The sequence below is a fragment of the Hemitrygon akajei genome, chromosome 6 (assembly GCF_048418815.1).
Source record: "Hemitrygon akajei chromosome 6, sHemAka1.3, whole genome shotgun sequence".
Taxonomy (NCBI): domain Eukaryota; kingdom Metazoa; phylum Chordata; class Chondrichthyes; order Myliobatiformes; family Dasyatidae; genus Hemitrygon; species Hemitrygon akajei.
Window position 1 is genome coordinate 22520326 of NC_133129.1, and position 13093 is coordinate 22533418.

General features: G+C 45.1%; 1 protein-coding gene and 1 long non-coding RNA gene across 3 annotated transcripts in view; one reads left to right on the forward strand and one right to left on the reverse strand.

Moving 5' to 3' along the window:
• The window catches only part of LOC140728908 (uncharacterized), a 29635-nt gene extending 23146 nt beyond the window's left edge, over positions 1 to 6489 (reverse strand). For both annotated transcript variants that reach the window (XR_012099206.1, XR_012099207.1), the window contains exons 1-2: positions 6266 to 6489; positions 3954 to 4124 (exon numbers count right to left, since the gene is read on the reverse strand). This is a non-coding gene — a long non-coding RNA (uncharacterized lncRNA). The remainder of the gene's footprint in view (positions 1 to 3953; positions 4125 to 6265) is intronic.
• ghra (growth hormone receptor a) overlaps positions 5780 to 13093 on the forward strand; it is a 169470-nt gene continuing 162156 nt past the window's right edge. The window contains exon 1 of the mRNA XM_073047989.1: positions 5780 to 6208. The gene's annotated coding sequence lies outside the window, so the exon portion shown is untranslated. The remainder of the gene's footprint in view (positions 6209 to 13093) is intronic.

Genomic DNA, 13093 nt, shown 5'->3' on the forward strand with positions numbered 1-13093 from the left:
GATACTAAAAGCTTTTTTAAGTATATAAAGGGTAAAAGAGAGTCAATGGTAGATATAGGACCAATAGAAAATGACACTGGAGATATTGTAATGAGAGATGCAGAGATGGCAGAAGAACTGAATGCCAATTTTGCATCAGTCTTCACAGTGGAAGACCGGACATTCAAGAGTTTCAGGGAAGTGAAGTGTGTGCAGTGAAAATTACAATTTAGAAAGTGCTCAGGAAGCTTAATGGTCTGAAGGTGGATAAATCTCCTGGACCTGATGGAATGCACCTGGGTTCTGAAGGAAGTAACTGGAGAGACTGCAGAGGCATTAACAATGATCTTTCAAGAATTGATAGATTTGGGTATTGTACCAATGATGTTGGGTAGATGGAGCTCATCAGCCTGGGAAGGCAGTCCATCTAAGAGAGGGGAAACTCTGATTTCAAACCTCTGCTGGCTTGTGGCCTTACCCACTCATGGGAAAGGCTTTGGGAGTAAACCCTGAGGACAAATCTGGAGCTGGAGTCCCTAAGGCAGTCCGACGTTGCCTTCAACCTCGCTCTGGCAGCTCCTGCGACAACACTGGTGCCAAGCTGTATCGGCCCTTGCCCTTACCTTGGACAACATCGGTGTCGTGGAGAGGGGAGACTTGCTGCATGGGCAACTGCTGGTCTTCCATACAACCTTGCCCAGGCCTGCACCCCGGAAACCATTCCAGGCGCAGATCCATGGTCTCGCGAGACTAACGGATGCTACCACCGATGAGCAGCCTCATATGCAGCATCTTGTCAAAGGCCTGCTGCGCATTAGGCTGCTAGCAAGCTAAGAACACATGGAATTACAGGGAATTTACTAGCATGGGTGGAACATTGGCTGATCGGCAGAAAACAGAGAGTGGGAATAAAGGGATACTATTCTGGCTGGCTGTCGGTTACCAGTGGAGTTCCACAGGGGTTGGTGGCAGGACCGCTGCTTTTTACAATATATGTCAATGATTTGGACTATGGTATTGATGGATTCGTGGCTGAATTTGCCGATGATACAAAGATAGGTGGTGGAGCGGGTAGTGTTGAGGAAACAGAGAGCCTGTAGAGAGACTTAGATAGCTTAGGGGAATGGGTAAAGAAGTGGCAGATGAAATACAATATTGGAAAGTGTATAGTCATGCACTTTGGTGGAACAAATAAACGGGCAGACTATTATTTAAATGGGTAGAGAATTCAAAATGCAGAGATGCAAAGGGACTTGGGAGTCCTTGTGCAAGATACCCTAAAGGTTAACCTCCAGGTTGAGTCGGTGGTGAAGAAGGCGAATGCAATGTTGGCATTCATTTCTAGAGGTATAGAATATAAGAGCAGGGATGTAATGTTGAGGCTCTATAAGACACTCATGAGACCACACTTGGAGTACCGTGTGCAGTTTTGGGCTCCTTATTTTAGAAAGGATATACTTTCATTGGTGAGGGTTCAGGGAAAATTCACGAGAATGATTCCAGGAATGAAAGGATTACTGTATGAGGAACGTCTAGCAGCTCTTGGGCTGTATTCCCTGGAGTTTAGGAGAATGAGGGGTATCTCATAGAAACATTCAGAGTGTTGAAAGGCCTGAACAGATTAGATATGGCAAAGTTATTTCCCATGGTAGGGGATTCTAGGACAAGAGAGCACGACTTCAGGATTGAAGGATGTCCATTTAGAACAGAGATGTGGAGAAATTACTTTAGTCAGAGGGTTGTAAACCTGTAGAAATTGTTGCTACAAGTCATTGGGTGTATTTAAGACAGAGATAGATACATTCTTGATTAGCCAGGGCATTAAAGGGTATGGGAAGAAGGCAGGGGAGTGGAGATGACTGGAAGAATTGGATCAGCCCCTGATTGAATGGTGAAGCAGACTTGATGGGCTGAATGGCCTACTTCTGCTCCTATATCTTCTGGTCTTATATCTAGCCCTCAGCTGTATACAAACTTCCTGGTTCACCACAGCTTTTGGTTTGGGAACGTACAACAGGTTTTTGTAGGCTCCCACTCATCCACACAGGTTTTAATGAAGTCAGTGACACCTGTGGTATACTCATGCAGACTCAAAGATGACTCCCTGAGTATTGTCCAGTGGCTGAGTAGCATCAGGATCTGTGGGTTGAAAGGAATTGTTGAAGTTTTGCATTGAAATTTGGCGCAGGGTTCTGATCCGAAACTCGGTAACTCCTTTCCTCCCACAGATGCTCCTTGACCTTTCACCACGAATATCCTCGACACTGGAGGCCTACAAAACTTCATCCTCAGCCCTCTTCTCTATTTACTCCTTGTAAATAATGTGGGCAGATTCTGCTCCTAATCCACCTACAAATTTGCAGAAATGCAACTATAGAGGGCTGGATGAGCTGGAGAACAGGCAGGAGACAGAGAGCTGAGTGACACAGTGTCAAGACAACAACCTTTTGCAGGAGTTTCCAGAGCGAGGTTGAAGGCAACGTCAGACTGCCTTAGGGACTCCAGCTCCAGATTTGTCCTCAGGGTTTACTCCCGAAGCCTTTCCCATGAGTGGGTAAGGCCACAAGCCAGCAGAGGTTTGAAATCAGAGTTTATCAGAGACTATCCATTCGCTATGTACATGTCGTATGACATCGTTATTACGTGCCATGTCGTATGACGTGGGCAGTCATGACCATAATTGTTCTTGACAATTTTTTCTACAGAAGTAATTTGCCATTGCCTGCTTCTGGGCAGTGTCTTTACAAGACGGGTAACCCCAGCCTTTATAAATACTTCTCAGAGATTGGCTGCCTGATGTCAGTGATCGCATAACCAGGACTTGTGATGTGCACCAGCTGCTCATATGACCTCCCACCACCTGCTTCATGTGACCCTGACTGGGGGACGGTGGGGGTTTAGTACGTGTTACACCTTGCCCAAGGGTGACCTGCAGGTTTGCAGAGGGGAGCGCCTTACACCCATTTGGTAGAGGCATACCTCCCACTTCCACCCTGTGAAAGTCCTTGATAGAGTGGATGTGGAGAGGATGTTTCCTATGGTGAGTGAGCGTAAGACCAGAGGACACAGCTCAGAATAGAGGGGCGTCCTTTTAGAATGAGATGATGAGGAATTTCCTTAGCCAGAGAGTGGTGAATCTGTGGAATTCATTGCCACAGGCAGCTATGGTCAAGTCTTTATGTATATTTAAGGCAGAGGTTGATAGATTCTTGATTAGTCAGGGCATGAAGGGATATGGGGAGAAGGCAGGAGATTGGGGCTGAGGTGAAAAAAGTCACAATAATTTCTATGGTGTTCAGGAGAATCCTTGTGGATAAGCCATATCTTCTAAGATGCCCAAGAATGTACCTTTTGTCATTGCATCAATATGGAGAGAGCTGGTGAGGTTCTCAGTGTTGACCATCAGTAAGGCAGCACTGTTGATGAGGATAGGGTTCTGTCCACCCCACACTAGCACTTCCATTTTATTTCCTTGTAACCCTCTCAGACTTCAAAACTCTAAAGAGGCCTAGACTTGTCGTTTCTTCTCTGTCACTCTTGGGACCGCTTCAGTGAATCCTGGCTTCTTTCTTCTGTGACGTGCATGTACTATCTTACGGCAGGATGGCCAGCGCTGTAGGCAGTTACTTTAGCTGTAGTTGTACCAATTGTATCTCTCGTACTGTACCCAGATCCTCTGGCAGTAATGGTAGGCCTACTATTTGTCTACGTAATTGATTGTGACACCTGCCCGGTACCTTTTGGTGATTTGCATACAAGGACACTTCGGTGCTTGTGAACATCAACGTTGCCCAGTCTGACACCACTTTGCAAACTGTCTGTGTTTCCGTTTAGTGGATTCACCCTCTTCCACGCCTGCCCATCTCACTGACACACTCAGCTTGTCTCCGTACCCTGAGCTGCTCCTCTTTACTGATAAACCACCAGGTTTTATATCACTGGCAAGCTCGGAACCACAAGACAGAGTCACTAACCTTCATTAGCGTAAAGTTCGTTTCCAGAAGATCAGGAATTCTCCCGTTCATCATATTCTGCCAACCCATCGGAGATCCCTCATTACGTTTGGATTGGGGAGGCCGTGACGAGTCACGAACGTGGCTCTGGGGTAACTGTTAGCTCAGGTCAGTAGGAGGGCGGATTTCTTCCTGTAGGGCAACAAGAGAAGAAAGATTCCCTTTGTTTGTCACATGCACATTGAAATGTACCTTGTTTGTGTTTGTGATTAACACAGTCAGAGGTTGTGCTGGGGGCAGCCTGCAAGTGTCAGCATCAACACAGCACATCCACAACCACAATTTACTAACCCTAACCCACCCGTCTTGAAACTGTACCCAGAGGAAACCCACACAGTCACAGCGTGAACGTACAAACTCCTTGCAGACAGCAGCGGAAACGGAAGCCCGAGCAATGCTGCTGTAAAGCTTCACGCTAATCGCCACGGCGAACCAGGTGAGGCAGATATGATAGGGGCATTTAAGAGAGCCTTAGATAGGCATGTGGATGATCGAAAAATGAAAGGCTATGTTGGAGGGAAGGGATGGATTGAGCTAAGAGAGAGTTAAAAGGCTGGTTAAAGAGCCCGTGCTGTTCATGTTCGACGTACTTGAACTTGAATCCCAGAGTTTCCATGGTGGGATTCAAACTGGTCTGGAACTTGGATTACAAGTCCAAAATCAGAAGCAGCTTGTTGATCACCGACGCGTTGTGAAATGTGTTGTTTTTGTGGCAGCCGTACAGTGCAATACATAAAACATTATTATGTTGCTACAAGAAATATAAATGAATAAATGGCACAAAAAGAGGGCAAGATAATGAGGTAGTGTTCATGGGTTTACCCACCGTTACTGAGTACCCGCTCCTTCATTTACTTAAAGTTTTTATCCTTTGGACAACTTTGTAAATGGGGGCAGATCATGGGAATCTGGACATGAAGGAATTTGGGAGCACACAGTCTGGGTATTCACTATCCTAATCTTTATATCAGGGGTTTTTAGTCAAACTACCTCATGGTTGGCAAATGGTATGTAGGCAAAATAGGATTTAGAGCAGATTAGTAGACAGCAGGGTTCACAGAAATCCTTTGCTGGTGTGAATTTCAGCTCAGGGGGAAAATAGTGTAGATTAACAATGTGACAGTGACGAGTACACAACGGAATGGTGCAAAGATTGGAGTGCTTTCTGAAGAGTGCAAAACAAAATGCTGAAGTGACAGACGGAGCGTCACTTTATACAGTCAACCTGTGCGTATATACTTCCTGTCTTATGTATTTATATTTATTGTGTTTCTTTAGTTATTGTGTTCTTAACCTTACTTTTGTTGTGTCCGGCGTTACAATTATTTCGCATTAAATAATTTTGAATACGGCAGAAGAACCCACTCAAGGTGCAGCCCGAGCTGCGGGCATCCCCCGAGTTTTGTGTGTCTTCCTCGGGATATCCAGTATCTGCACAATCCCATGACAGATGAGGTGCAGTTCAGGGTTGGAGAACGGGAAGGGGATTGCGAGAGGGGTGGTTGGTTTAGCAGCTGCGAACAAGCAGTTCTTGAATCTCAAATAAGAGATGCCGTTCGTCCGGGCTTGCAGGCTCCTGTGTCTTCTCCCAGAAGGTAGGGGAGAGGAAGGGGAACGTCCAGGACGGCAGGCGCTCGGACTGGGTCTGGAGTCACTGGCAGTGATCATTTTTTGTGCGCCGCTCATTTACGCCTCTGTTTCCAATTGGGAGCGGCTTGCTGGTGTTTGAAGTGGCGGTGTGTATGTTATCAGAATGCCGACCGCAAGCTCTTCGCGTTGTGCACAGAGGGCGCAGTTCCTCAGGCTGGGCAGCCGAGGGAGGGAGGGCTTCAAGTTTCTGACTTGCTGCTGACTCGCAGTTTTGCTTGCGGGGTTCGCAGGGTTCAGTGCGGAATCGCACAACGTTCTCTGCGGTGCCTGCAGCCCGTTCGGCCCCACCGCCGTCTCCCCGCCCATGGGCACCGTCCCTCGGGCACAGGCGGGGGACAGCCAGCCTCGGCAGCGGATCGGCGCCTGATCCCGAGCTTGCCCACTGGCCCCCGGAGAGAACTTCGATCGGTGGGGTGGGGGGGGGGGGAGGTGGGGAGGGTGGCGGGCTGCGGATCGCACGGATCGCCGTGGATACACAGAGGGAGAGGAAGACGGGAGAAACATTGGACAGAGTCGACCATCCCAGCGAGGCCAGCTCGGCCTGGGCTTAGCCCGGCCACCGCCAGGTAACAACACACAGTCAGCCCGGAATCCGAATTTGCCACGGTGTTTGTGTACTAAACCTGATCCATACAGATGGAACTCACACCACCGACGTCCACATAGCGCCTGCTGTTCAACAAATGTAGCCGTAGCCTGCCGTATTGTTTCGAATTGAAATCACAGCCTTCGGCTCCCCAGTTCTTTTGCACATCTGTTAGCAATTTTTGAGCGTTTTGACCCTTCCGTCCCCAAACAATTCATGTTTTGTTTGTAACTTTTGGCGAACTTGTGGGCCCCGAGAGAGAGAGTGAGTGCGCCAATTTAAAGGGGGTGGGTGCGGATGGGGAGAGCCGCCTTGGAAGTATTAGAATCAGGTTTTTATCACTGGCTTAGATGACGTGAAACTAATTGTATTGTAGGAACAGTACCGTGGAAAAAACATAAAATCACCATAAATAAAATAAAATACTAATAACTAGTGCAAATTGAAGGAATAACAATGTAGAGTTTGTTGACGGTTCAGAAATCTGATGGTGGAGGGGAAGAATCTGCTCGTTGTGGATTTTCAGGCTCCTGTACCTCTTCCTTGTTGGTAACAATGAGAAGAGGGTATGTCCTGGGTTTGGAGGGCCATTAGAGATGGATGCTGCCTTGGGGCACCACCTCTTGACCATCTCCTCATTGGTAAAGAAAGTAAACCACGTGCTGGTCTACTCTTTATTCTCCTCCATAGACGCTGCCTGACCTGCTGAGTTCCTCCAGCATTTTGTGATGTTGCTCTGGATTTCTGCAAAACCCCTGGTGTTTAGTGTTTGGTGAAATGTCTTTTTGGCAGGGCAAAAGAGAAGGATGGTTCTTTAACCACTGTGGTTGTGATGTGGTTTATTCTTTCATAACTGAGTAAACAGTGAAAATTGAAGCCTTATTTTATGATCACTGTCTGTTAGTGAATCACCCATCCGTTCTGATCACCGCTCAGAATGGACAGATTATATTGAGGCCTGTGGAGGGCTATGAGAACCTCATAGCCATTGGGCTCCATGGTAGCTTAGCGGTTAGCAAAACGCTATCACAGCCAGAGTTGGGAGTTCAATTCCCACCGCTGTCTGTAAGGAGTTTGTGTGTTTTTCCTGTGAGCGCATGGGTTTCCTCTGGGTTCTCTGGTTTCCTTCCACAGCCCAAAGATGGACTGGTTAGTAGGTGAATTGGGCATTGTAAAATTAGGCTCAGGTTAAATGGGTGGGTCGATGGGCGGTGCGGTTCATTGGAATCGCTTGTTTGCACTGTATCTTTAAATAACAAAAAATAATGACTCCTTTGGGCATAATTAAAGGGTACCTTTTTAATTAATCCTGTAGCTTCTTACACTTAATGATTGAGAGCGAGGGAGAAGGTTCCAAAGTTAAGACGAATGTAAAGGTTTTCACACATCGGTGAAGGAACAGTGTATTAGATGCCATGGTTTATTGTGGTATCCCTGGCTGTGATTAACACGCCACCATAACACAAAACCTTGAATTAGAAACCCAGAGTATTTCTTTCAGAGAAATCTTGTCAATGGTGTGAACAACCAGAGTAGGGAGTCTGACGTTGGAGGAGTTAGAATGGCTAACTTTTTATTACTGCCATTCTCTGTACACTAAAAAGTATTTAATTGGTTCAAAGCAATTTGGCCAATCATCGCTGGTGTTATACAATTGTCAGTAAGTTGTTACCTTTCCAAAGTAAAATGCATTAACCAGTTGGTGGTTTTGATATTTGAATGCAAGTAAATAAATGACTGCAGATGCTGGAAATTTGAAACTAAAGCAGAAGCTGCTGGAAGAAGTCAGCAAGTTGAGCAGCATCTGTGGCAAGAGAAACGGTCAAGGTTACAGATTTGCAACAAGGAAAGAAAGATACACATAGATTTCAAGTAGGAGGGACGATGGGACAGGGATGTGTCTAACGAAGGGAATGGCTGTGATAGGCTAAGTTGAAGTGGTTTAATGAGGACAGTTATCTGCATACTAAGTTCCTAGGCATGTGTCATATGTTTTCAGATTTGCCCTGAAGGCAAAGTTTCTGCATGTAGTGTAGGATAAGAAAAACAAAACAGGAAGCCTCTGTGGAAAAGGAAACAGTTAGTGCTTCGGATGACAGATCCTTCTTATACCTGGATGGGGTATGTTCGCTTTTCCCACACACAGAAGGATGAGATTTAATTTGACAGTGGTGGTGATGATGCTATCTTAGATATTTGGTTGAAGTTGTTAATGTTAGTTTTGTTTAAAATTCATTCCCAATACAGCCCTATTGATTTTTAATTCTCTATTTTTTTTTAAATACTGAGAGCTGCTACTTCATATGGCCCATTGAGTGGGGGCATGAAGCTTATACTTCAACCCCACCAGGGATTAAGACGCAGGAGTTTGCAGATGTGTGGGATCTACCACACTGAGTTGTCTTGAGATATCTAACTGTATTCGAGTTAATGCTATGATTGTGTTAGTGTGTTCCATGCACAGGAGAAGTATTATGAAGTTGCTTTAACTGGAAATATTTCAGCAGGCAGGAGTAATCATGTTTCGGACAGATGCCAAGGCACAGACTGTAAACTGGTTTTGCAAAAGGTCACAGGAATGAAATGAGAATCAGGTAAATCAGGCTTCTCTTCAACAATTCAGAAAGGTAATTCTAGGCCATTAACAGGTTCCTCTGAAACTGACGAGTTTCAGTTGACTTTGTTACTTGTCTCAATCTCAACTGAGGCAGTTTTGCTTGAGTAAAAACTTTAAATATCATTGCAGAATTTGATTACAGGCAGACTCTGTGAGAGGAGGCTTTCCAGAGGAACATGAACTGCCTTTCCATTTGAAGAGGAGAACAGCATTTGAGGTCTGTGTCTTTGGCTTATGCATTTGATGAAGTTGATTTCAGGAGCTGGACTGTCTGTAAGGTTTCACCCGAACAACTCAGCTGCTAAGATATTAGCAAAGATTATGTCCAACTGCTCCTGTTGTACAAGTACCTTAAGGTGGACAAAATGCCCACCTTGCTGGCATCCAACAAACCGGGAGAGGAATTGCAATGAGAAAGCTATGAGGTGCTGAAGAAGCTGTCCTTAATGAGTGTAGTCCTGAGAGTGTTGTTGCCTATGTGCGGCCATTTGGCCTGGTGAGCCAAAAGCAGTTTAATATGAGAATTCCATCAATCCTATCTCCCCTTACTGATTTACAAATACTTTCCTTTTTGATATTTTATCCAGCTCTTTACCCAACTCCACAATTGAACCTGCCTCCATTTCTACTCCTGGCACTGTACGGGAAACTTAGCGTGCATTTGTTTTTTTTTACTGTTGATTTCCCTCCCTGGATGCTGCCTGACCTGCTGAGTTCCTCCTGCATTTTGTGTGAGTTACTCTGGATTTCTAACCTCTGCAGAATCTCTTTTGTTTTATGTTTTTTCCTTGGGTTACTTTTGATTCTTCTGCCGTCCTGGTTCCTGACCCCTCTGCCAATGGGGACTGTTTCTCACCATTTATGATTTTTAAAACCTCTACCACATTTGTTGCTGAGTAGCAATCCAACTTTCCCTCTACCCAATTCCCTTTGTTCCTGAGTACCAATCCAACTTCCCCTCTACCCAATTCCCTTTGTTCCTGAGTACCAATCCAACTTTCCCTCTACCCAATTCCCTTTGTTCTTGAGTACCAATCCAACTTCCCTTCGACCCAATTCCTTTTGTTCCTGAGTACCAATCCAACTTCCCTTCGACCCAATTCCTTTTGTTCCTGAGTACCAATCCAACTTCCCTTCGACCCAATTCCCTTTGTTCCTGAGTACCAATCCAACTTCCCTTCGACCCAATTCCTTTTGTTCCTGAGTACCAATCCAACTTTCTCTCAACCCAATTCCCTTTGTTCCCGAGTACCAATCCAACTTTCCCTCAACCCAATTCCCTTTGTTCCTGAGTACCAATCCAACTTCCCTTTGACCAAATTCCCTTTGTTCCTGAGTACCAATCCAACTTTCTCTCAACCCAATTCCCTTTGTTCCCGAGTACCAATCCAACTTTCCCTCAACCCAATTCCCTTTGTTCCTGAGTACCAATCCAACTTCCCTTCGACCAAATTCCCTTTGTTCCTGAGTACCAATCCAACTTTCCCTCTACCCAATTCCCTTTGTTCTTAGGTATCAATACAACTTCCTCTACTTTATCCACACAACCAAAGTCTTTCATTACTGAGATCATTAAAAAATTTCTCTTCCTAGTCTTTTACAAAGATTTCACTTCTTTTCTTAAATACAGCACCCAGAACTAAATAGGCAATGTCATTGTGTCCTCATTGATCGTAGAAGCAGTCCCAGAAGGTTGGAGTGCCACAAATGTCAAGAAAATTAATAAGGATAATCCTGGAATGGGTCTTGCATAGTAGCGAGCAAAGGTTTGGAGGGGATTCTTAGAGACAGATTCTTAGAAGCTGGCTTGGCTAGGTGTAGTCAGCATGGCTTTGTGAAGGGCAGGCTATAATAGACATTTTAAAGGAAATGACAAAACAAATTGATGAAGTAGAGTGGTGGATGTGGTATATATGGATTTTGGTAAGGCAATCAACCTTAACAAAGTAGGTACATTCAGAAAGTCAGGAGGTGTGGGATCTAGGGAAATGGCTCTGACTTGGGCCCTTAGCTCCTAAGTGGAGTGTAGGGCAGTGATGGTCTCCCATCTCCATCATCGTCTGAAGTCGATGGTATGGATGGAGTTCATCAACGTTTCTGTAATCCATTGCATCCACTGTACGGGGGTTTGGCATATACAGCTTCAGCACAGCCCTGCTGACCAGCCTCTCACAATAGAGACATAGGGTTGGACATGGAGAGGCCAATTAGTGGGAGTATTCAAGAACATTTTCAACCTCTCACTGCTAAGGGTGGAAGTTCCCACTTGCTTCAAAAAATTATACCAGTGCCTAAGAAGAATAGTGTGGGCTGCCTTAATGACTATCGCTCAGTAGCATTCACATCGACAGCAATGAAATGTTTTGGGAGGTTGGTCATGACTAGACTGAACTCCTGCCTCAGCAAGGACCTGGACCCATTGCAATTTGCCTATTGCTACAATAGACCAACAGCAGATGCAATCTCAATGGCTCTCCACACGGCTTTAGACCACCTGGACAACACAAACACCTATGTCAGGATGCTGTTCATCGATTATAGCTCAGCATTTAACACCATCATTCCCACAATCCTGGTTGAGAAGTTGCAGAACCTGGGCCTCTGTACCTCCCTTTGCAATTGGATTCTCGACTTCCTAACTGGAAGACCACACTCTGTGTGGATTGGTGATAATATCTCCTCCTCGCTGACGATCAACACTGGTGTACCTCAGGGGTGTGTGCTTAGCCCACTGCTCTACTCTCTCTATACCTCTGACTGTGTGGCTAGGCATAGCTCAGATACCATTTATAAATTTGCTGATGATACAATCATTGTTGGTAGAATCTCAAGTGATAATAAGAGCGTGTACAGGAGTGAGATATGCCAACTAGTGGAGTGGTGCCGCAGCAACAACCTGGCACTCAACGTCAGTAAGACGAAAGAGCTGATTGTGGACTTCAGGAAGGGTAAGATGAAGGAACACACACCAATCCTCATAGAGGGATCAGAAGTGGAAAGACTGAACAGCTTCAGATTCCTGGGTGTTAAGATCTCTGAGGATCTAACCTGGTCCCAACATATTGATGCAGTTATAAAGAAGGCAAGACAGCGGCTATGCTTCATTAGGAGTTTGAAGAAATTTGGTATGTCAACAAATACACTCAAAAACTTCTATAGTTGTACTGTGGAGAGCATTCTGACAGGCTGCATCACTGTCTGGTATGGAGGGGCTACTGCACAGGACCGAAAGAAGCTACAGAGGGTTGTAAATCTAGTCAGCTCCATCTTGGGTACTAGCCTACAAAGTACCCAGGACATCTTTAGGGAGCGGTGTCTCAGAAAGGCAGCGTTCATTATTAAGGACCTCCAGCACCCAGGGCATGCTCTTTTCTCACTGTTACCATCAGGTAGGAGGTACAGAAGCCTGAAGGCACACACTCAGCGATTCAGGAACAGCTTCTTCTGCTCTGCCATCCAATTCCTAAATAGACATTGAATCTTTGGACACTACCTTACTTTTTTTTTAATGTACAGTATTTCTGTTTTTGCACTTAAAAAAAATCAATAAATATAATTGATTTATGTGTTTATTTATTATTTATTTATTTATTTATTTTTTTCTCTCTGCTTGATTATGTATTGCATTGAACTGCTGCTGCTAAGTTAACAAATTTCAGGTCATATGCTGGTGATAATAAAACTGATTCTGAACCTTGGTTCTGTGGATTCAGAGCTGTCTTGCCCACAGAGGCAGAGGATGGTAGTGGATGGAGTGAATTCTATCTGGAAGGTGGTGACCAGTGGAGTAATGCTCGGTTCTGTTCTGGGTTCCCTGCTCTGTGATTTTTAAAAGATAAATGAATAAGTTGAGGAAATGGAAGGGTGGGTTATCAGGTTTGCAGATGCATGAAGGTCTGTGGTGCTGTGTATAGTTCAGAAGGTTGTCATAGGCTACAGTGAGACTGAAACAATGCAGAGCTGGACTGTGAAATTCAATCCAGAAACGTATGATGTGATTCACTTTGGAAGGTTGAATTTGATGGCAGAATACAGGGTTAATAGCAGAGTTAGCAGTGTGGAGGAACAGAGAAATCCACCTTCATAGATTGCTCAGCGTTGCTGCACAAGATGATAGGGTGGTTAAGAAGGTGGATGGTGTGTTGGCCTTCATTGGAGACTGAGTTCATGAGTCACAAAGTAACGTGCAGCTTTATAAATCCCTGTTAGACCATTGTGTTCAGTTCCAGAAAGGATGTAGAAACTTTA